This window comes from Alexandromys fortis, unplaced genomic scaffold (genome assembly GCF_014885135.2).
Source record: "Alexandromys fortis isolate MF-2015 unplaced genomic scaffold, M_Fortis_MF-2015_v1.1 scaffold_93, whole genome shotgun sequence".
Taxonomy (NCBI): Eukaryota; Metazoa; Chordata; class Mammalia; order Rodentia; family Cricetidae; genus Alexandromys; species Alexandromys fortis.
The window spans coordinates 2,412,041-2,436,547 of NW_026067970.1; positions in this window are offsets into that span (position 1 = coordinate 2,412,041).

Sequence of the window (24,507 nt, forward strand, 5' to 3'; positions counted from 1 at the left end):
GAGTCATTAGGTAGAGGGCTCCAGAGCCAGAGGCCATATGACAGCTGTGCCCTTTCCTCCAGTCAGTCTGGCTGGACCTTCCCTCCAGCCTAGCCATACAGGCTTTGGATTCTCAGCCCTAAATGGGCTCCCTGGACTCAGTGCCCTTGAACTCTAGGTTTGTGAACTTGAGTGCCTGCCTCCCATTTACCTCATGGGTGGATTCTTGGTACATTTTAGGCATCAGTTCACAGTCTGTCTTTGCTCACACCCGGGAAAAGAGCCCTCCTGACTGTGGAAGTTTCACATGCAAGATTAAGTTCCTTGGCTGGGCAACATTTATCTTGATGGGCACTTACCTTGTTTGCGAGAGCATCTTGTCTCTTTATTGTATGTAAATTCCACAAGGGCAGCAGCTTTGCCTGATGGAGGTGTCACTGCAGCTCTGGCATCTATGATGGTGATGGATACTTTCTCGATGCTCAGCCCCTCTTGCTGAAGGACCAGGATGGTAGGAGTGAGTTCTTGATTAAATGCTGGCAGTCACGAGGGCTGGGTAGGCAGACGGGATCAAGAGTGCAGACAAGGGCAGCGAAGAACTCAAGAGTGAAGACACACTTTGTACACAGTGAGCTTGCCCGTGCCTACCTGCTGCCCTGTTTTTTGGGTTTCTCTTGCTTGCTTCTCCCTGACTCCCCCGCCGTCACAGCAGGTTATTTACTTCCCTGTGTAGAAGGAGATGTTGAAACAGGCTTTGGTTGTCTCCTGACTGATTGGTCCTGGTGTTTACTTTGCAGAATCACTGTGGACAGCAGTTTAGGAAATCAAAGAGGACAGCTAACCAAAGTTATCTCACAGGCTAGCGTGAGCTGGGAAGGCTTGACAGGGCTGTCCACTGACCACATACCTCCTGGAACAGTGTCATGGCTCGTGACTAGCCTGTTCCCTTGGTGAGAGGTGACTGTCTCGAATGCCTTGGTCTGTGTGCACTGACTCAGGAGGATCTGATGTGCTAACTGAGTAAGAAAAAAAACCACACATTGGGGCATAGTGCCTCTTTCCCCTCTGCGGTCCCCAGGGAGACCAGAAGGGCCATTCTAGTGGATTCATCCTCGTGAGTCTGCCTGCTCCTGATCTCGGCAGTGCACAGGAGGGCTCCAGCCAGAGCCCGGAGCAAGCACATTCCGTTGGCATTCTGCAGGTTCTAAGTACATCCCAGGCCTTCAGAGCACCTGACATCCTTTCAAGTTAGCTGCTGCAAAGGCACATGGGGGTTCTGTCAGTCAGCCCTCAGTCTGTATGTTCTTCCAGACACTGCTTCTCCTGCTTGATTTATTTCATATTAAAGGGCTGTCAGTCTGATTCACAAGAACAGGTTGATAGTACATGAGCGATCCCAATCAAGTGGCAATTTTTGTTGTTGTTTGTTATTGTTAAAAATAATGGCCTCCCCCTCTCTGGCCAAACTCCTAATTCACCTCTAGGCTCTCCCTGGCACTCCGCACTTGGTCAACTACACCTCCATATCACTCGATGTGAAGTCTGTGTACCACGGGCATTTTCATGAGAAATGTTTTCTGCGAGTCCGCGGCAGACTCTTTAAGAAATTATCCATCAAATATATCTCTTTTTACCATCTGATGGCTTGGCAACAGGACCATTCTTCTTTCAAATAAAATAAATGTGCCCGCGACGTGGTGAGAAAGTCAGCTTGGAAGGGCCTTCGTCTTGGCGCATGTGAGCCGAGTTCCGTGGGCTTCCTTACAGCAGGACACTAGCAACACTCCCCATGGCTCCCAGTGGGATTGCTTTATTATGTCAGCTGCATTATTGCTTTCTGTTAGGATATTGATTAGTGCCTGCTCCTGTCATTGATGCTAGGTTTTCTTACTTTTACCTGCTGTTCCAGCCGACGAATAGAGTCACTCGGCCATCCTGTACTATTCATTTCTCAAACTCTTCGAGGAGCTGATGGACAGCCAGGCGACCAATAGAGGCCATTGTCACTTGCCTTGTGAATACTCCGGGATTGTAGAGTAGTCAGAAGTCTCTCCAGCATCAGAGCTGATGGAGTGGCCTTGATTTAGATGCTCATAGACATGATTTATGGTAGCCCACTGGAGCCTCTAACTGTGGCAGGTGCGGGAGTGGGACCCAGGAATCTGTGTCCTAAAAATGCCCAGGAAAAGGCTGAAATGGGGCTAGAGTTGTGGGGTGGGGGCTCGTATGGTTGAAGAGAGGGGACGGCTGGGAGCCGACTGGGGAACGACACACTGCACACTGTCCTCATCAGGTTCTACCTCCCTCTCTGGGCTTCCCCAGCTTCCTTTTTGGTCCAGCCATCTCTTCTCTCTCCTCTCCCCCCTGCACCCTATGGGCTCTACTACCAAGGAGATTCCAGAGCACACAGTCACTTGGAAAAAAGTCCAAACCAGAAAGCTCTGCAACCTTGAATAGCTCCCAGGAATGGACGTGATTGGAAGTATGAAGGGAAGGAAGGAAAGGCAAAGACATAGACACACAGAGAGCTGGGGTCGGGTGCGCTGGGCTCTCTGATGGAGAAACCACAGCGCCATGGAAGTTCAATGTGTTTGTTATATAGAATTGGATGGAGAGGGAGGGTTATTGCATACAGACGAACAAGCAGGCAGGATTGTTACATAGGGATACATAAAGAGGTAGAGTCTGTGGTATATGTTGGAGCAAGAGGAATGGTTTAGCTAATCTCAATACGAGTAGTCTCTGTGGCAAAATCTTCAGACCATAAACATTTTGGGGGGAGAAAACAATTGTGGACATTTTCTGCACACACTATCAGCATCCACACTTGGATTTCCCAGGAAGGCCTTATTCTTCCCCCAAGCCAAGCCTGGGAAAGGCTTTGCCATTTTCCCGTGAGTCTGAGGCTTTGGAGACCTTGGCATGGTCCTGCCCAGTCAACAACACACATCAGCTCAGGACTTCCCCATGGCAACAACACACATCAGCTCAGGACTTCATTCAGGGTTTCCTCTGCTCTCTATAAGAAAAGATATCAACACCACCCTCTCCTTTCCAGAGGAATTAGCCATACATATTATTATTTTTTATTAAAGCACAAGGAGAAGAGAAAATAAAAAATTCTAGATTTAAAAATATATTCAAAGTAATGGTGTGTAGTTAAGTACTGCAATAAATGCTGCCTTTGAGGGAACAGTGGACTCACTTCCTTAGAGTTGGGAGAGCAAGGGACTCACTTCCATAGAGTTGGGGGAGCAAGGGACAGACTTTCATGGAGTTGGGAGAACAATGGACTACTTCCATAGAGTTGGGGGAACAAGAGACTCACTTCCATAGAGTTGGGGGAGCAAGGGACTCACCTCCATGGAGTTGGGAGAGCAAGGGACTCACTTCCATAGAGTTGGGGGTGCAAGGGACTCACTTCCATAGAGTTGGGGGAGCAAGGGACTCACTTCCATAAAGTTGGGGGAGCAAGGGACAGACTTTCATAGAGTTAGGGGAGCAAGGGACTCACTTTTATAAAGTTGGGGGTGCAAGGGACTCACTTCCATAGAGATGGGGGTGCAAGGGACTCAGTTCCATAGAGTTGGGGGAGCAAGGGACTCACCTCCATGGAGTTGGGAGAACAATGGACTACTTCCATGGAGATGAGTCACTAAGAATAAAGATCAAACACCCAGGAAGATCAGAAGTGTAAGTGACCTCTGGGGCTAGAACACCATGTATCCACCTCTGCTCCTGGGTACCAGCTGCCGGAACAGCTCTTGTGAAGGAGGGTACAGGTTCCCAAGCATCCATCCAACCCTGGAAGAAAATTCACCATACATTTTCAATTAAATATCTTCTGCTAAAACCCAGAGATTTATTTAGCAATACTCAACGCTCACTGCTCCCTAGTTGTCCCGCATCTTTCCTCCTCACCTGTGTTCCAGAGGTTGCTTGAGCCTATTGTGTTTGTAAAGGAGAGCCACCGTGCATTGGTGGGCTTAGACACGATGTGTCTCATCCCAATTTTGCTTTCAGCAGCTTGGCAACTTGAAGCTGACTGTGGTAGGAGTACAGAAATAGAAATGAGCAAGGGCTGAAAACCAGCCCACACCTACTGTTCTGGTGACTAGCCAGACTTCAGAAGAGGAGAGAGAAAAAAATCCCCAGTGCAGAAAGCATAAGTGTTTCACGTGTGCTGTTGTAAAGATCAGTAAAACATCTGGGGACATACTCCGAGTGTTTGAAGACTCTGTCCAACTTAGCAAGGACACCAGGGATGCCATCCACGGACCCAGTTTTTGACATATGCCTTCATTCTTCTACTTCCATTCCACTCATGAACGTGGATGGAAATATCAACCACTGTGCCTGTCAGAGCTCGTCAGTCCTCACTCGGAGCCTTGAGTGGGGATGGCGAGAAGAACTGGGGGAAAAAAAGCAAAAGCTTTTTGGGGAGATTCACTGGCCGTTTGGAATTATAAGGCAGCGTCCTGGTGAACTTTATGCCTCCCTGTGCATTGTGTACCTTCTCTAAATCAGCACAGTGTGCGACAAACTGATGAAGGTGAGCTTGCAGTGCCCGCATCCAGGCAGCTTCTCTGGGTCCTCGGCCCCTCTGCCTTGAGCAGCGTGGCATAGACCAGCGGCACTCACAGATTGAAACTTGGGAACTTTTCCTTGAGCACCACAAGTGGAGAGCAAATTTATTCCGGGGCTTACATCACCTGGTGGATTGTGGGTCTCTTGAGTAAAATGCCCGTGTCTGACTCAATTATTTATTTATTGAGCATTTTCTTTTGTCTTTTTCTTTCATTTTTGAAAAATCTGTGATTTAAGTTTATTGTGTTAGCTATACTTGCTTATTTTTAAAAACTGTGTTTTTAATTGAGTTAGAATTACAGCACGTTCTCTTCTCCCTTTCTCCCTCTCAGTTATCTTCCCTCCCATATACACACCTCCAACAAAAACTGGACCAGCAGGTTGTACCTGTATAGATTTGTTTATGCAAATAACGACATGGAGACTTCTTACTAACTATTAAAACTCAGCCTATAGCTTAGGCTTGTTTCTAACTAGCTCTTATAACTTAAATTAGCCCATTTATATTAATGTATGTTCTAGCACATGGTGTTACCTCTCTTCTGTGTTGCACCTCCTGTTTCCTCTCCCTGTCTCCTGGCGTGTCCTCCATGCCTAGATTTTCTCCTCTTCCTTTCTCTCCCTGGAAGTCCCACCTAGCCTCTTCCTGCCTAGTTCAGCTTTTTATTACACCAACCACAGCAAATACACAGTGTACAGATATCCCACAACACACACATATATGTGTATGACAACAGTAATCAAGAAAAAGGCTACCAATGAGAGAGTGGGGTGTGTGTGACTATAGATTCTTTATCTCCTGTTCTTCCCAAAGCAGAGTTTATATTAATTGCATGCTCAAAAATGCTGAACACAGTGTCTCTCCTTATGAGCCAGCGAATGAATTGTTAGTTACGTAAAATACCCACTGCAAGAACAAACATGGTAAGACCAGAAAATGGGTCAGCAAAGATGGAGTTGGAATGGGGAAGAAAAGACGGGAAAGAAATGGAGGCCACCTTAGTTCCCCTGTTCCTCTCCATGCCGGTGACTCTGTTGCACATCACATTAAAAATATCACATTTAAATTTCATAACCAGTTTTGTGAATCACCCTACGAATTTTATTTTACGTTTAAGAAACTGAGGCTCAGCAGGGTGGTGGTGACGCATGTCTTTAATTCCAGCACTCGGGAGGCAGAGGCAGGTGGATCTCTGGGAGTTCAAGGCCAGCCTGGTCTACAAGAGCAAGTTCCAGGACAGGCTCCAAAGCTACAGAGAAACCCTGTCTTGAAAAAAAAAAAAAAGAAAGAAACTGAGGCTTAGAAAGAATCAACAACTAGTTGAGCCTGCTGTGGGACTGGGATGCCTCTTGGCCAGGCTGGCATCAGTTGTACCTACAAGTCTTCCTCCTGACTGAAAGGTTTGGCAATAAGACAGGGCTTTCCTTTCCCAAGCCCCTGGCGTCTGCCCATTGATAAGACTTTGGGTGACGCTGTGGTGCACATGACCCTGCTTGAAGAGGACACGCAGAGTGTTTTAGAAGCATGTGCACCATGGATACACTGGTAATAAGGCAGTTGCTACAGGGTGCTGCTGCTCTGGAGGTGGTGGGGAGATTCCACTTGACTTTTTCCGTGGAGGTTAAGTCCCTGGGCCTTGAAGGAAAAGGATCTTAAGGAAGCCACTTGCATGACCAGTTCATTCTTGAAGTACCCGAGAGATGGAGACTCCAGTAACCTCAAGTGGCTTGTCCAGTGTTTAACAACTTTTCCTCCTGACGGTCTTCAATTCACATCTACCCCAAATTCCTCTCCACGTTCTCTACATTTGAGTACATTTCCCAGATCCAAGGACCTGTGACCAGAAACTCGTAGCCCTGGGGACTTTGGATCTTGGGTTCTAAGTTCTCAAGTTTGAGAGCAGAGACATAGGCACTACCCAAGGAGCCTGTAGGTCTCCTGGTACCAAAGGTCTTGCTCAAGACAGATCAGGAGGTGCTGACATGAGTGTACCACCATCGGAATGGGTGGCCACTCCTCTCCACGTGGGTCTAATTGGCCCGGCACTTCCTAATTCCTCACTAATTCCCGTGATATGTGCCATGATACTGTGTCTCACAATGAACTCATTTGCTATTAATGTGAATGTAATATGCCGTTCCATAGGAATTCTGCGGCAATTTAGCAATCATTAATGTCCACTTATTGTAAAGTGGTACAGAATACACTTTATTGCCTGCAAATTGCCACAGTGATTTCCCCCTGTGTCTGTATGTGCGTCATGTGTGCCATTTAATGAGGTCCTAGTGAACTCGGGAACCCTAGTAAATATGAACTTCCCATAAAGTCCCAGGCTGTAAATCAAGCAACTATTGCAGACGACCTTGCCACGGAAAGGGCAACTGCGCTTGGTCCCACCAAAGGGCTCTCATCTTCTGCAGTGTCCAAGGACATCCCAGCACACTGCTCCAGCAGCCTCAGGTGGAGGGTTTCTGAAGTCACGTGCATTTCCCGAGCTCAGCTGTGAGCCCCAGTCCCCTCTGTGGGTCATTTCTTGCTTTTCTACCTCAGTGCCCCTCCCTGCCCAGTTCATGGGAATTTTCCTTTGTGACGCTCATGGATGCTAAGTGAACCAGGGCTATGTGAACCCATCCCACTTAGCCACTCAGCTCCCGTTTGCTAGAGCCGCAGCCAGATTTAAGATCAAAGGCAGAGGTAAAAGTCAGCGTAGCAATACCAAGCATTAATCTCCTCTGTCAGTGTGCTCACTGTTGCTTTATAAAAATCATTTCAGTGGCTTGACATACTATTCATTTTTATGCAATGGGAAGAATTTACTTTGCTTCCTGCTACGCATTAACTAAAGCATCCTTCCGGATTTTTGTTTTGTTTTGTTTTGTTTTTTTAACAAAGGTCTTCGCTGTACTAAAACCAATCCCGACCAGAGGAAGGCGTCAGCCCGCACCTCTCGTCCCTCTTTACCCTCCTAATACCATTTTCTCTGTGATGTAACTGAGTGATTTTGCAGCAGAAAGCTCCAAAAATTAAACCTGAACTTTCCAAATAGCTTCCTAATAACCGTTGCCCAAATCAATGGGGCTCCATGAATATTTTGACACAGTTTAAATGGGTTTGTATCCTCACCACTGAGATCTGGTGATTTAGCCTGTCAGCCTGCAAATGTGGAAATATCACCTCTCACTGAGCAAAGTCCAATATCTCATTAGAAATGAAAATAGAAGAGAAGGCAAGCACAAATGCTGTCAGCGGCGGTGAGAGAAGAAATTAAACCTCTGGAGGCCTGTATATCTTATACAAAAGATTATGCACTGCCAGGCTGTATAAATCATGCCAGGGCTGTGGGGCTGCAATGGGCTAGAAAATAAAAAACCATAAAAGTGTCATATTGAAATACAGTCACTGAGAATTCTTTTATGATGAGTCTAAATTCGCCTGACATTCTCGCAAATTCAGGGGCCTGCTTGGGTTGTTTATACCCGGCCTTTCTCTGTCAGTCACGAAGTCCCAGCTTCCACAGCAAATTATTCTAAACAGGGCTTATTATCAAGGCATAAAAAAGTTAAAACACAGATGGCTGGAGAGTTCCTGTTTAATTTAAATGCCCCGTGGCCCGCACCAACGTGAGTCTGTCTTGTCCTAGATTTATGATCAATAAATTGGCTGCACTTATTAGACGGCAGGGCCCTAAGATGTTGGGGGGGGGAGTATTTCAAATAGAATTAACATGAAGAGATGCAGAGCCATATCCTATCATCTGTGAAATATGGGGCAGGACAAGCCGTACATAAACAGGTATGACCACTCGCACCAAGGGCTACACCGCCCACAAGCCTCCATCAGCAGCAAGACCCGTGACAGGTATTAATTACCACCTCAGACTTAATTAGCACTGGCATTTTTCTCCCCAAGCTAATTTTTTTTTAAAGTAAATGACCATCAGAACACAGACAAATAGGATCCCTGATTTTCAGGGTAAAGGGAGGGAGGCTGGGTCCAAAGGCACCAGCAAGGCAAGCGCAAGCATTTTATTTGGAGTGACACACTGCCTGTTTGTGAAAATATGGGCCAGTTCTCTCCTTGGCTGATTTACCTTTTGACCTCGCTTGCACATCAGCCAGCCAGTCAGCGACATTTGTCGGGGGTCTGCTGTGCGGCAGGCAGTGCAGTGCGTGCCTGTGGAGGTGGAAAAGGAGCAGAGAAGTCTTTGACCTTGAGGCAACCTGAGCCCCGGGCACCTGAGCTGAGCACGGCAGCGAACAGGATTCTGCCTACACCTCAAGCTGCCATTAAATGTCCCTTTTAGGGACTCTTTTGGGGAGAGTGGAGGAGGACAAGAGAGGTTAATAGGGGAGGGTGTTGAATATGATCAAAGTACATTATATAGTCTTCAGGAAAATCTCAGAATGAAACCAATTATTTTGTCCGGTTAATACATGCTAATAAAATATTTTTGAAGGCTAGACAATGCCTGTTTTATGTGAAGGGGCACCTGCCAGGCAGTCTCATGGCAGGGAAAGAGTGGGGACTTTTGAACCATAGACAGAAATAGGCAGGAGCCAGGCAGACTGGAATCCAAGTCTGAACTTGGCGTTTCTGTGTCTGGAAGCCCCTAGGGAAGTGAGGATTTCTTCTCTTCCAGAGGGGCCGGAAAGCATCAGAGGAGGGGGCAGTGTCAGCCAATCTACACACTGTATTGCTTAGCTATGGGGGCTGTATAGAGAGCCTTGCTGTGTAACCTGGCTACTGGGGGTCATTTCCAACCCATGGAAGGAACAGAACGAGAGCCTGGGGCCATTCCTCAGACTCTCAGGGCAATGGTGCTCCGTCTCATCCCCCTGTTCCCTTCTGCAAGGGACCACACATCTCAGTGTTTGGAAGAGAAGGAAGCTAGTGAGAGAGGGTGACTCATTCCAGTTACAGGGATCTCCTGCCATCATGAAGTTATGGCACCTCTGCTGGGCCTTCCCTCTGGCCTCCATTTGAAGAAATATCGAAGTGGGAGGCCTCATAGCGAATAACTTCAGTCATATTGAAAACACCACGGGTTCTGCCGTGTTGTTAATGCTGGGGTCCTCTGTGAGCCACTTCTCCATCCCACACTGACTGCTACAACATGACGGTGCTCGTCCCTCTACATGAGTCAGACCTATTTAAAGAAAAGACGTGGGAGGAGAAAGGCTTCCGATTCCACTTAGGTCCCAAGAAGAGCAAAGTGACCTTGGGCCTTATTACTCATCTGTGTGTTCTGCCTCTGCAGCCGAGAGCAGATGGGGGCGCTTGCCTCCTCCCTCAGATCTCCCTCTCCAGCCTTGCACCGAAGTTCCAGCACCACGTAAGCCACCCCTCCCCCAGCCTCAAGGGTAGCAAAAGCTTGGTCGACATCGGTAGCCAAAGATGCTTTGCTAAGGTTCACCCCAGTTCATGCCTTCAGTGTCCTTGTCTGTCTGGAAACAGCCCCGTCAAGATTTGTAACTTGGCTTTGGTCAAATGACTACGAAACGGAAGGCTGTGTCTCAAGATTGATAGCCCAGTGGGCATCAAGATCTCATTTGTTTCCTGCCCAGGAGTTTTTCAGCGGAGGAGAGGTGAATGCTGAAGGGTGCAGAGGAATGTCAAGATAGATGCAGCACGGACCCCGCCGGGCTGTCCCTTCCCCTCCCCGCCCCTTTTAGACGGCCTTGCCTTCCTTCAAGCTCACAGGACCCACTGAAACGTCACAGCATGGAGCTTCCTGGCAACCAGGCCCTGCGGTTTGTCCCTGCTGCTATTCATTTGTGAGAGCCGCTGGGGAGCGAGGCACCAATGGGGTCAGAGACAGAACCCGAGTGTCCTTCCCACGCTGTCATCTCCCCAGCTATTCCTGCTGCTGCCTTGCTATTGAACACCTTGGCCGAAGAGGGCTGCATTGTTCAAGCTTATGACCACTCTGTGGGGACATTTTAACCTCTTGATTGATCAACGTGGAGTTCCACCCCTTGTCTCTGTTGGCCAGCTCTAAGATCTCCTAGGTCATTTGGTCAGAGGTCCAGGCCTCTGTGGTGAGTACAACAGAGCTCACCTTTTTCTCCCACCCAGCCCTGATATGCCCTCAGAGTTGGGGCTCTCTGTACCCAAAGCCCAATGACATACTGTCTCCTCACATCTGTTTCTTGGGAAACCTGACATGTGACAGCTTTCCCAGCATGCCCTGGGGGGAGAGGTGTCTGATGATCACAAAGGAGGAAGGACTTCAGAGTGTAAGAGAACAATACACTAGCATTCATTCAATATTCAGACTCCATGACCAACCCCGCTTCCTCATTGCCGGGCGTGGGTGTGTGTGTATCGGAGGGAGGATCTAGCTGTGGGTGTGGCTATCATGAGGCGCATGCTAATGAGGCGGGTGGCGGAACCATATTTCTGTCCTACAGCGCCATCACAGTCTGAGGAGAGCATGCCTGTCAAATCCTAAAACCTTTGCTACGATCTTGGGCAAGTTTCTACATTTGGGGGGGACCCTAAATAGGAGTTTTGGGATGAAGAGTGCGGCACAAAGGCCGACCGTGAGTAGGTGGGGTGCACATCGCCTGTACTATGTGAGTCCAGTGAAATGCTTCGTTTCTGCTACATTATACCGAAAATTCTAGGAAAGTCCTGGAATTTGAATTTCAGAAAATGAACAGTGTCCTATTAATATGCAAAACAAGAAGTCAACAGCTTCTCAAGTGTTAGTGGCCAGCTGACTGAGAGAGAGGAGTGCATGTGAGGGCCGGGTGCACACGAGGGGCAGCAGGAGAAACTCGCTGCTTCACCACCCCCTGGGCTTGTGATGTCCTGAGCCAAAGGGATGTTCCCCAAACATGGCGCCCCACACCGACAGAGAAAAAGAATATTGTCCTCTTCACAAAGTCATGTTCCAGATACTGGCTGCCATGGCAAGTGTTTCTGGGCTTCGATTTATAGACAGTGATGTAAAGTTTCCTCTTAAAATAAATGTTTATAAACACAAATTAATGCCATTATATGAGGTATTTAGTTGTATAGGCAGCTCGTGAATATCACTTAAAAAATCACAGTGCTGGTACATGAAGGACGAAAGTCTGCTATTAGGTCTGCTGTTGGAAGGTATGAAAAATTAGATAAGAGGCATTGTTAACTGTTGTGTTGCAGAAATGCAGCAAATATTAAATAAATGCCAAATGCTATCACTTAGAATTTATGTCAGTTTGTTAGAACTGTGTATGTTTTCCCTGTTGTTTCTGGTGTGTTCCTAACTGGGTTCGTTTTTCCTGGCTGTTCTGTATTGGATAAAATGGGTCCAGGCCTTTAGTCCCTACCACGCTGGCCTGGTTGAGAGTCTTCCCTGGATCACACCTTGTTTTTGCACGCTCCTTACATACCCAACACATAGCACGTACCATTAAAGCCACTAATTAATCACAAAGATTGGGCATAGTGACTTAAGTCTGTAATCACAGAATGTAGGGGGCTGAGGCAGGAGGATTAGTCAAAGGTCAAGGCCAGCCTGAGTTATACAGTGAGTTCCAGGCCAGCCTGGGCTACAAAGTGGAACCATGAGTTAAAAGAAAAGAAGCTCACAACTCTAATGGAGTGTCCTTGGATGTATCAAACACCTCTCCAGGCCCAGAAGAAGCTGGCCTACACAAAACAGACCAGACCGCCTTTTGTGTGTACGGTGTGTGTGTGGGGGGGTGTTTTTTTTTTAAACTTCATATCGTTTTATTACGCCTATTTTTAAAATTTTTTTTATTTTTATTTTTTTATTTTTTTAAAATTTCATATCGTTTTATTATGCCTATTGTGTTTTTTGTTTGTTTTGAGAGGAGGGAGGCGAGAAACATGAAATTATTGGGTGTGCAGCAAGAGGAGAAACACGGAATTGGGGAGGATATGGGAGGAATTGGGGGGGGAAACATGATCAAAATATATTGTATGAAAAAAATTGAATAAAAACGTTTAAAAAAATAAAAAAGAAAATCATTAAAAACCTAGAGGATATAAAGAGACTTTTAGGGGAAATCCGAAGTCAGGAATATCTTCAAACTGGATATACAGACACTTTGGGAAATTGAGAAAACCAGTACTTTTCAAATTGTCTCAGCCATAGAAAGTTCTGTTCCAAGAAATCTTACGGGTACCCTGGAAATGCCCGAGAACAAGGCACAAAGACAGACGTGCATGATGGAAGAGGGATGGGTGGGGCGCTGGGTTAACCCGTTGGCCCCTCCTCTCATTGTTGTGTACCTACACCCAGCCCACTAAGGTCTGTGAGATGCGCTGGTTATTTTAGAATCTCTGACTTAGGGCAGGTTTTGTCCTCAATCTTTGTACAGATGTCACTTTGTGTGTTCAGCATGGTCAAAACCACGCATGTTTAATTAATCGACAGGTAGTGGCTGTGTGCTTGTTTGTATCTATGCTCTCTCTTCCTCTCACCATACAGCCCTGGCCTGGCTTGGGACATGTATACTAGGCTGGCCTCAAACGCATAGAAATCCGCCTCTGCCGTCTGCGTGCTAAAATTAAATTTTTCTCATTTTGACATTTCGGACAATTTTCTCCTTTTACATTTTTTTTTTCATTTTGGGAAATTTCTTGGCAGGTACAATGATGGCATGTTCTTGATGTGTAATGACAGACCAGGGACATAGGCGTACCTACTATCTCAGGTGGTTCTCTTGCTTTGTGACAGAGAGCTCATCGTTCCCACCGCTATTTTGAAACAAGCTAGTAGAAGTTAACCATGGTTATTGTGATGTGGTGTAGACCTCTAGAAGCCATTCCTCCTCCAAGTTGCATCCTTGCAGTAAGACCCAGTGATCACAGTCTCCCTTTGACAGTATTTCAGACATGTCTTGCCAAAGAGCCAAATACATATTGATGTGTATGAATAAATACGTGTGAACATATCTAACTTCTGGGGAAAACCAACCAAAGTGCCAAGGCTATAAATTCCATCCAGAACTCCGAGTTTCGGGCCTAATGCTCTCTACACAGCCCCAGGATCCAGAGAAGCCCCCGGTGCACAGCAGATAAACAAAGAAAAGGATGAGTAGAAAGCTTGTCATGGGGACTCTTGAGAGATGGGATTAATGGATCACAGGGGGGCAGCTTTTCCAAGCTCCCAATGAAGGCCAGCCGAGTGGTGGAAAGGCCGCGATGCCCCAAGCGTAGGGAGCTGCACAGGCTCACACCTGGGGTTCTGCAGCAGCTGATGAAATGGAAAGAAAATGAGAAATCCGAGGTCTCCAAGAAAGAAGACCCCCCCCCCCCCGACCGTGGGTGGGGCTCGGGAGCTAGAATGAGTCCAAAGCAGTTTGGGATCTGATCAGGGAGATGCTTGGAGAATTTTATGATGATGGCCAGACGTGAGCTTGTGGTGTATATAGGTCAGCCCTCGGCTCTGCAGACATGACAGATGCATGAGCGTTCTGGCTTCACACGCATGAATGCTGTGCTCCACACCCTGGATCTTTCCCATCTCCACCTCAGCACCCTCCCACCAGGACCCCGGTGCCCTTCATCTTTCCCAAGCTAAGTCTGGCCTCTAACACTTCTTCTTTCCGGGCCTATTTATTTGATATCACTCTGTCTGGTGGCCCAATGGATGGACGTGCACAGGTTATCTCTACACGGATGAAAGGTAACTTAAATAAATAAAATGGAAAGAGATCAAGAAAGGCACCCTGATGTCAACCTCTTTCTTACACATACCCACAGACACACATGCCCACACACCGCACACATGCAAACAGATGTATACATGAGCATGCACACCACACACACACACAAAGAACAAAAATACGATTGAGAAAATTGTTCTACTTAAGGGAGTACGTTACTTTTTAAATTTTTGAGCATTTATGTATGAACATGAACATGGTGTTTATATCAGTTCTTCCTCCCCTTTCCTCCCTCCAAGTCCTCCCAACTCTCCCCCTGACCAACTTCCCCTCCAATTTTTGATCTCTTCTTTAATTACTCTCTCTCTCTCTCTCTCTCTCTCTCTCTCTCTCTCTCTCTCTCTCTCTGTGTGTGTGTGAGGGAGAGAGAGAGAGAGAGAGAGAGAGAGAGAGAGAGAGAGAATGAATTTAATGTTGCTCTTATATTCAAGACCGACCAGGCTGACTCCGGTTGGAATAAGACAGCCAATCAGGGAGCTTGACCCTGGAGAAAAAGAATTCTCCCGCTCTCTGCAGCCGTAGATTGACTATAGCTCTTCATTTAGGGGTGGGACCTTGTGAAATGTCCCTCATTCATGCTGTCATGTAGACTGGAGTCATCATTGCTCAGGTCTTTAAGCCACCATACTGTTGAGATTTTGCGGCTATAGCTTCTTTGTCCTATCTAGAAGGCACAGTTTTACAGCAGACGTCCCGGCCCTCCGGTTCTTACGGTTACTCCTCTTCTGTGATGTTTCCCAACCAAGTCTTTGGTGTAGGGTTGTGTTGTAGATGTATCAACTAGACACCCCACAGTGTCTAGTTGACACTGTGTTTTGAGCAGTTGTGGGTCTCTGTAATGGTCTCCATCTGTTGTTGCAAAAAGAAAGATACTTTTTTTCTTTTTCTTTTCTTTTTCTTTTTTGAGACAGGGTTTCTCTGTACAGTTTTGAAGCCTGTCCTGGGAGTTGCTCTGTAGACCAGGCTGGTCTCGAACTCACAGAGATCTGACTGCCTCTTCCTCCCGAGTGCTGGGATTAAAAACATGTGCCACCACCACTACCAGGCCAAAATAAATAAACGAAGAAAGAAAGAAAGATGCTTCTTTGGTGAGGGGTGAGAGCTACACTTACCTGTGCATGTATGGACAAAGTATTTAGAATGCGGGTAGAAATTGCATTGGTTTAGGAAAGTAGCTTGCAGGCAATTTCTACCTCAATTCTTCCAAGTTCTATAAGGCTCTATTGATGAAGATAAAAGTTACTTCTTGATTATCCCACATATGTTGTTTTAGAACATAAAGACCAAATCATACTAGACCAATTACAAATAATTTGCATTACAAATAATTTGCACCTATCCTTGAACATCTTTTATGTACTTACCACCTTGATTTAGACTCTCAATAACATACTGCAAACCCTAGTGGATGTGACGGTAATAAAAAGGCTTTTCCTAGACAAATATCGTAGCAGTCTCACTTCACTAAATTGAGACTCACCTTTTACTCCAACCTAGCTAGATTCTCATGCATATTGCACAGTTCCAACCTGGACTCTCCCCGTAGCCCATTTCGAAAGACATATTTGCTCAGTCTTATCAGTCAGGTGTTCAATCACACTTCCTTTGTATGAGGCACTTCGAGGGCCGGGGACGACACACGTGGGTTTGGATTTTAATAGCCGGAAGTGTGTCCATGTGAGGTTCCCTGTATTTGCTAGATGTCAGGTGCCCAAAAGGACGGTAAAACACTGTGATCCTTGGTGTTTCCAAGTAGCTGGGCTGGTGATGTTGTATTTGCAGCACTGAGATTGTTCTGTGATCTCAGTCTGGGGACACTTGGGGAGTCTGGGAATGAAACGGTGATAGGTGGTTGTGGGTCATACTGGTTGGACATGTCGGGGTGGGGGATGACTGAGTGACTTTCCAGAGAGTCGGTCTGCATAGATGGATGCGGTATTTCTTTCCTGCTATCTTAACTCCAAGGCTAATAATTCAGATCTACTTGCTTCAGTAGCAATTCTTTTCTTTTTATCATTTCAAAGAAAAATCTAGAAAATATAAGTATACACCAAAAAAATAAATTAAAATAATCCTAAATCTATAAATCAGAAATAGCTGGTTGTGATTTTGGTATGTGCCTTGTGTGTCTCGTTTTTCTTCTCTTCATGAAAATACATTTTTCTTTTTTTGGTTTCTCGAGACAGGGTTTCTCTCTAAGTTTTGGAGCCTATCCTGAAACTAGCTCTTGTAGACCAGGCTGTCCTCGAACTTACAGAAATACACCTGATTCTGCCTCCTGAGTGCTGGGATTAAAGACGTGTGCCACCACTGCCCGGCTTGCAAATGCAAATACATTTTTAAAAAGCAAGCTTTAGTATTATATTGTTTATCCAACTATTTTTTCATTTATCACAATTAGAATTTTTACATTAATAGATATCAGCTGAAAACAAATATCTCATTTATCATTTATTCAAATTGATGAGCATTTAGTCTATTTTCATTTTTTTTTACTTATTGTCTTAGCTTGGATTTTTATTGCTGTGAAGAGACACCATGACCATGGCAACTCTTATAAGGAAACATTTGATTGCAGTGTCTCCCTCACAGTTCAGAGGTTCAGTCCATTATCAACATGGCGGGGAGCATGGCAGCATGCAGGCAGATGTGGTGCTGGAGCTGAGTCCTACATCTTGCCTAGGAGGCAGCAGGAAGTTGACCAACGCCCCAGTGAGTGAAGCTTGACAAAAAGACCACAAAGCCACCCCCACAGCGACACACTTCCTCCAACAGGATCACATCTACTCTACTCCGACAAAGTCACACCTCCTAACGGTGCCGCTCCCTTTGGCATCCATTTTCTTTCAAACCACCACACCTATAAAAAAAACAAACATTTTTGACTATAAATATATGCTAATAGCTCTGGCTAGTCATTCCTGTTCTTCTTCTTGGCTGTGTTCCTTGGGGCTGAGGAGGTGTCAGTGTGCATTTTGTCCTGATGACAGACTAATGGTTTATTTGTGGCGAGGATGTTTGGCAGATCTCATCAATTAATGACTTTGCTTGTTTCTGCATCTAGAGGTTGCTGTGACATCCTCTGCATTGCTGGTACCCGCAAAGTGAGGTCAAGGACTACACCAACTGAAGGGATGCCTGGGCAGCACCCACGACGATCTTGACTGTGCTTGATCGTGACAACTGCTACCACTCACAAGGAGCTGCTCAGTCCTCACAACAGGTCCTAGCAGGATCGTGGTTTCTGTAGTGAGACAATGAAAGCACAGAGAGGCGAATTTATTTTTCTTAAGAAACACAGCAAGTAAGTGGTCTGACTTGGGTTGAAGGTCAGCATTTTATAGAGATGGGTTTTCATTGGTTTTGCAAACGTTCACTCATAGGAAGGTGATTGCAAAGCTATTCTGATGTCATTTTCTTCAGTGCTTTGAATGTTAACAAGAATGTCTATCCCCAAGAGAAGCGCTTTTGGACAGCAGGCTGAATGGGTACATCGGAGGGTGACTTGGGTGAATCAGTTATTTCATTGTTTGTTTCAGGTAGTAGGAGCAGAACTTAAGCCTCTCCACATGATAACCAATCATTTAAGTCTTGGAGGTTGGGTCGCTTGTTTGTCCCAGCTGCCCAGCCAAAAATAACCACTCAGTATACCATATTATTAGCAATACTGTTTGGCCAATAGCGTAAGCGCATTTCTGGCTAAACTCATATCCTAAACTAACCCATCTCTATTAATATGTGTATGACCATATGGCAGTGGCTTATTGGCAAAGTTTTGGCATGTCTGACTCTAGCGGCGCCTCCGTAGTGTCTTCTGACTCTATCTTTCTTTCTCCCAGCATTTTGCCTAGCTTTCCAGCCTAGTTCTGTTCTTCCCTGCCATAGGCTCAAAGCAATTCTTTATTCATTAACCAATAAAAGCAACACATAGATAGAAGGAGCTCCCACACCATTTCCCCTTTTCTGTTTAAACAAAAAGGAAGGCTTTTAGTTTAACATAGTAAAGTTACATATAACAAAAACAGTTATCAAGCAAGAATTACAGTTACAATATTTATATCTACTTTATCTTTTATCATAACTACAGAAAACTATAAATATAACTATAAATTCTTCAACTCCATCAAAGACTCCAGAAGGATATGATCTTACCTAAGTAAACAGGAAGTGCATTGTAAATAACTTCCCAAACTCTAGAATTGGCAGAGACATCTCGCTGCCTGGACAGTCACCCAAAGTTCTTCTGTATCATTGGGGCATCCATCTTCAGCCCACAGTCCCATGGTATCCATTAGACTTTTCCATGAAGCAGGAAATTTCAAAGACAGTTCCACCTCTATTGGCAGTTTATCAGTCACTTTCTTCTATGTCCTGCAGAATGTCTGGCAGACTCTTTCATGAAGCAGGAACCCCGAAGGATCGTCTCACCTTTAGGCAGGTTCAGCAGTCATTTCTCTGTGGGTCCTGCATGTCAACTTAAGCAGTTCAGGCAAGAGCATTTTCTTGCCCAAATGGCTAACAAACTCCATAAGGAGCTTCTTCGATACCCATCTTCCTCTTGAAGTAACTGGTACTGCCAGGAGTAGATGTGTCTCACTATCATGAAAAGTCTTAAGTTCTTAAACATTTTAAATGCCATTTTCTGAAGGTCTCTGAAAGATTTGAAGAATACCTATCTAACTGAAATATATCTCTATGCATCTAGAAAAATCTAACTAACATAACTACAAACTTGACTATTATAAATGATTATCTATTAACCTATATTTCTTAATTATATATTACATTTTTTAAATGAACTACATAATCACAACACCTTAATCAAGAGCAGAAATATACATATAAAAAGTTTGACCTTAAATTTGTATCAATAAACCAAGATCTATACCAATGTAAATTATTAATAAATAATAGCTCACAAGTATTCACTCTATTACCCACTATTCTTTTTGTTTTTTAGAACAAACATAATTTTCACCCCAACCTGATATCTAGTACAAGTAATAATCAACAACCCCTAAATGGTGTTCCCAACCCTAAGGACAAACATTTTGGGACAGGAGGCATGGTCCTCTAGAATTGCTTCCCACTGTCATGGGGGCGATGTTCTCTTAACAGGATCCTGCAAAAGTAAAGTGATGGTTAAGTTTTAAAATTATTGTCTAGTACAGTTGCAAACAATTTCCTAGCAGTTGATAGGGTTTTTTCCAAAGTTTTTATTTGGAGTTCTAGCCAGAACATCATGAGAAGGTGCACCATTTCAGCAGCTGGTACCCAAAAAGCTGGTCTTATAGTAGCACTATCAGCATCACTGTGTCATCTCAACCAGGTGATGTTGTTGCTGTGGGGCCCCATCTTCTTCCTGGAAACTTCAAAGATTACTGCAGGAAGAAGATATGTAGGAAAATCTATTGTTCATCATGGAAAACTTAAACATTATTCATGGAGACATACATTCAGTAAAGAATATGATATAGACAAAATAGACATGGAGAAAGTAAAAATTTTTCCTAAAGTTTTCGTTCTGTCCCATATCAGATGGCTCCTGATATGAGACAGAAACTCTGAATGTTCTTTTTAACAACAAGCTTGGATTTAGAGAAGTACAGAGTCATTGCCCAACTCCAACCAACTGACTATATTAATAAATATATAGAGAAATATATATTTAAATGTATATTATTAACTGAACTCATCATTTGTATTTCTTTTTTTAGATGATTCTTAGTGGATAGTTATTTTTCCTTCTGTCATCATTCAAACATCCAGGGTCTCTTGAACTTTTGAAGATGTGTATTTTCCTGTAAAGATAAGAGCAGAACCCTGCCCCAACCCTATATGCTTTCCTTACCACCTGTATGGTTGTCACCATTGTGGATGAGCTGTCGTTTCTCTTTTTCAAGAGGTTTCTTCTTTTCAAAGCAAATCTTTATTAATTTTGATGGTATCTATAGTTTTCTTCTCCTGTGGAAATAAGAGTGAAACCCCTTCCCCAATGTAGCACATCTCCTGGTTTCCATTGTGAGGTCAACACATCCTTGAAATATACCAGCTGATTTAATTCAGAGGTTTTTGTCCATTATCCAGTGCCTCTCTGCTGCTGTTGTTTTTTCTCATTAGCGTTAAGAAAATTCAAGCATTAATAAAGCATTATGCAATCTATTTCTGGGGGTATTTTCCATCCCTTTCTGTTTGTTCAGCATATCCTTTATAGTACGATTTGACCTTTCTATAACTGCCTGACCTGTAGGATTATTTGGTATACCTGTAATGTGCTTTATATTGTAATAGGCAAAAAAACTTTTCATTTTTTTAGATACATATGCTGGACTATTGTCTGTCTTTATTTGTGCAGGAATACCCATGATGGCCATAACTTCTAATAAATGTGTGATTACTGAGTCAGCCTTTTCTGAGCTCAAGGCAGTCGCCCAGTGAAAACCCGAGTACGTGTCTATGGTGTGGTGTACATATTTTAATTTACCAAATTCCATAAAGTGGAATACATCCATCTGCCAGATTTCATTCCTTTGAGTACCCTTTGGGTTAGTCCCTGCAGGTAGCAGAGTTTAGTTATAGAAAGAGCAAGTAGGACATCTCTTTATAATGTTCTTAGCTTGTTGCCATGTAATAGAAAACTCTTTCTTTAAACCTTTGCTATTAGCATGATGTTTTTATGAAATTCAGATGCCTGCAACACACTTCCAATTGATAATTGATCAATTTCGGCTTTACCTTGTGCTAGAGGACCTGGCAGACCTGTATGGGATCGGATGTGTGTTATGTTTATTGGACAAAGCCTATTCCTGATTATGTCTTGCACCTGGATGAATAATGAAGTCAATTCCATATCATCTGGTATAAATTCAGTGGTTTCCATATGCAAGACAACTCTTTCTCCATATTGTGAATCAGTAACTATATTGAGAGGTTCTTTAAAATCCATTAGTACCATAAGAATAGCATATAATTCTGACTTCTGAACAGAATTATAAGGGCTTTGTTCCACCTTACTTAATTCTTCTGATTTGTAACCTACTTTCCCTGATTTATTTACATCAGTCTAAAATGTACAGGGTCCAGTTATTGGAGCATCACGTACAATTCAGGGAAGAATCCAAGAAGTTCTCTTTATTTGGGATAATTGCTATTAATTTCTCCCTGGAGTATAACCCCGGTTCACAATTTGAAATTAGAATTATTTCATTTAGAATTGAAAATATAGTTATCCAGAAGGAGAAAAGTCTTCCTTCACTGGTTGTATCCCAAGGGACAGGCAGGGAAGTTGTGGAAAATTAATATCTCAGGAAAACTAGTGAGGGGATTGGGAGAAGGCTTTGCATATGGAACTGCTTGCTATTTAACTATGAGAACCTGAGTTCAAATCTCCAGCCCCTGTGAAAGATTCTGGGCATGGCCGTGTGCCCACACACCCATAACCCGCTGGTATTAAAAGAAGGGGAGACAAGGGAATGACTCGCTGGGTTTGCTGGCTGGCAGCCTGGCTTCATGCTCAGTGAGAGACCTGTCTCAAGGGAATAAGGTGCAGGGTGGCAGAGCAGGACACTGAGGGTCTTTCTCTGTTTTCTGTCCATGTACATGCGTGCACGGATCTGTACACACATACACAAGCATGCACACACACATGTAGACACAATTTTAGAAGGAAAAGAAGAAAATTAGTAATTGTTTCCTTTATAATAAATATCTTGGGGACGAGACCTTATTCTTGTTCGTTGGAAGCATGAGCAAATGATCGGACAGTACTTTAGGCTCCAACTCCCATTGAGTGACTTTAAGATGGTCGTTAGGTATCAGCCGTGGTGGGAATAAGCTACAGAAGTTGGAAAAGGATTCTTGTCCAGACTCTGTTGGTTGGCATCTGGGCTTAGTGGTTAAATATTCATGGGGACAGGCTGAAGCTTATTAGGCATGCGAGAAGAAAGCCTGTGACTCCAGAGGAAGAAGAAGTGTGTGAGAATACCAACAAGGAGCTTCCTCCTCTTCCCACGCCTCCCCGCACCCCCCTCTCTCTGTTGCATTCTCTTACTGAGTGTGCAAAACCAGGGAGGCTTTATTGAGAGAGTGGGAATTCCTAGGCAACTAGGGGCTGGGTGCAGTGGAAGAACCACGGCAGGAACTGAGGGGCAGGACAGAAGGAGGTTCCTGTCATTGTTGCCTGCCTCAGCTCTGTTTCCAGCTCATCCACATGGACGGCATCAGGATTCACCTAATCCTGTCAATGGACACTGACCTGGAAGCTGGGGAGAGGATCTGTCGAGTGTGGGGCCAAGGATACAGATGATGCTGGAGTCGGAATGGAGCTCACACATCTGGACACCGCACCACACACAGATGAGGGAAACATCACGGCCTAGGTTAAATGAAGCATCCTTGTCAGAGTGCCTGTGTAAAGCAGTTCTCTGCATTTTTGGTGCTGATGTTGAACAGGTCATTTAAATCTCAGGTATGGAATAGGGGTGTGAGGGTTAAATACTGAACACAATGAGCTTATATATTGTAAGCTCTCAGAAAAGACTAATGCAAGACCCTTGTTATGGAGAGAAAGGCAGACAGGCAGACAGACAGAAGGAGAGAGACAGAGAGAAGGGGAGGGAGGAGAGAGACAGAGACATACAGACAGAGAAAGACAGAGGAGGAAGAGGAGAAAGACATACACAGAAAGACAAAGACACACACACAGACACATACACACAGAGAGAAAGACTGAGAGACAGAGAGATTATAATTGATTCAAAGCCAGAATACTATTAACAATGCACTAACTGATACACAGTATGTCAAAACTCCAGGCACACACACTGGTAAAACATTATTAACACATGAACTCTCCAGTCCGAGTCCTTTCCTCAGACCGGGACTGTGTGAGTATTTCAGTGAATAATTCACCACAGCATTAGCTATTCCGTTTTATTTAAACTTCAAAGGACTTGGTCGTCGCCAGGTAACTTTAAAGGGCACACAATCCCACAGGCCCTTTCCTAAAGAATGTCCCTTGTCAGAGGCATAGATCTCATGTCTTTTTACACTGATGGGAATGGTGTCTGGGACTCCATCTCCATGGCTGAGCTCTGTAGCAGCAGCAAAGGTCCGGAGGAGGCAATGCTGGCCCAAGGCTGAGCCATGGGCCTGCAAGTGTGGCCAGTGGGGAGCAGATCTGGATGGGCCTCTCCCTTTATCTGATTCATTCACAGGATTCCAGCCAACGGGGGTGTGGGGGTGGGGTGGGGTACAGCGAACAGCAGCATCCTTGGAGCCTGACCTATAGGGTTTGTTCTTCCAGATCCGCTACTTTCTTCATTTCTATAGGCAATGTGCCTGGCTTCCTTGGCTCTCTTTCTCTCTTTCTCATCTAGGGATAACAATGCCCATTCCTCAGGGCTGCTGGGACCAGTTTGAGCAGCGCATGGGAAACATTTAGAATAGTATCTGACCCGCAACGTAAGCATGATGCCATGTTTTCTGTTAATAGTCTTTACATTTTTTTTTACTGTGGTGAAATATATAAAATGAAATTTCTATTTTGTCCTATTTCAAGCACACAACTCAGTGGCCATCAGTACATTCGCATTGGTGTTGGTGGCAAGCACCTTGACTCGCTGCTTGGTCTAGTCAGCCCACATGTAATGATTTTTATGTCCATATTTGGGGTTATTGAAAGTGCGGCACATACCAGGGAAACGTGAACTGAATCATGCTCTTTCCTATAATGTGGATGGCTCCCACACTTTGAGAATTCATACTCTATCATTAATTTTCCTCCTAGACGTTTCTGCTCCTACTTCATGCCTCCTTGAAGTACCATAAAGCATACATTCAGTTTTAATACACGTAAGTAAAGATCGCCCATGGGGATCATTTTGAGAGTTCCAAGCTTTTCTAAACCCTTCCCTCTCTCACAACTGAAACTTTTTTTTTTCATTTGAGAATTTGGTACGTGCATGCGGTGTTTTGATCAAGACCACCCCATCCCTCCCTCGTTCTCAACTAAACCTTTTGAGGTAACTGCAAAGGCACATCTGTCTTGGGAAAGCAGATTTTGGAACTGTTGGATTAAACACCCCACCTACCTGGTTAGTGCAAGGTTGACTTGAAAAGACTTGCTGATCAAGGCCTTCAGTGATGCTCATAGCCTAGCACCTTAGCCAGGAAGTCAACCCTTCGCTCCCTTCCTTGTACCATGAGGTTAGGCCCTAAGAGCTCGTTTTGGGTGTGACAATCTGACTTCCACAGTAT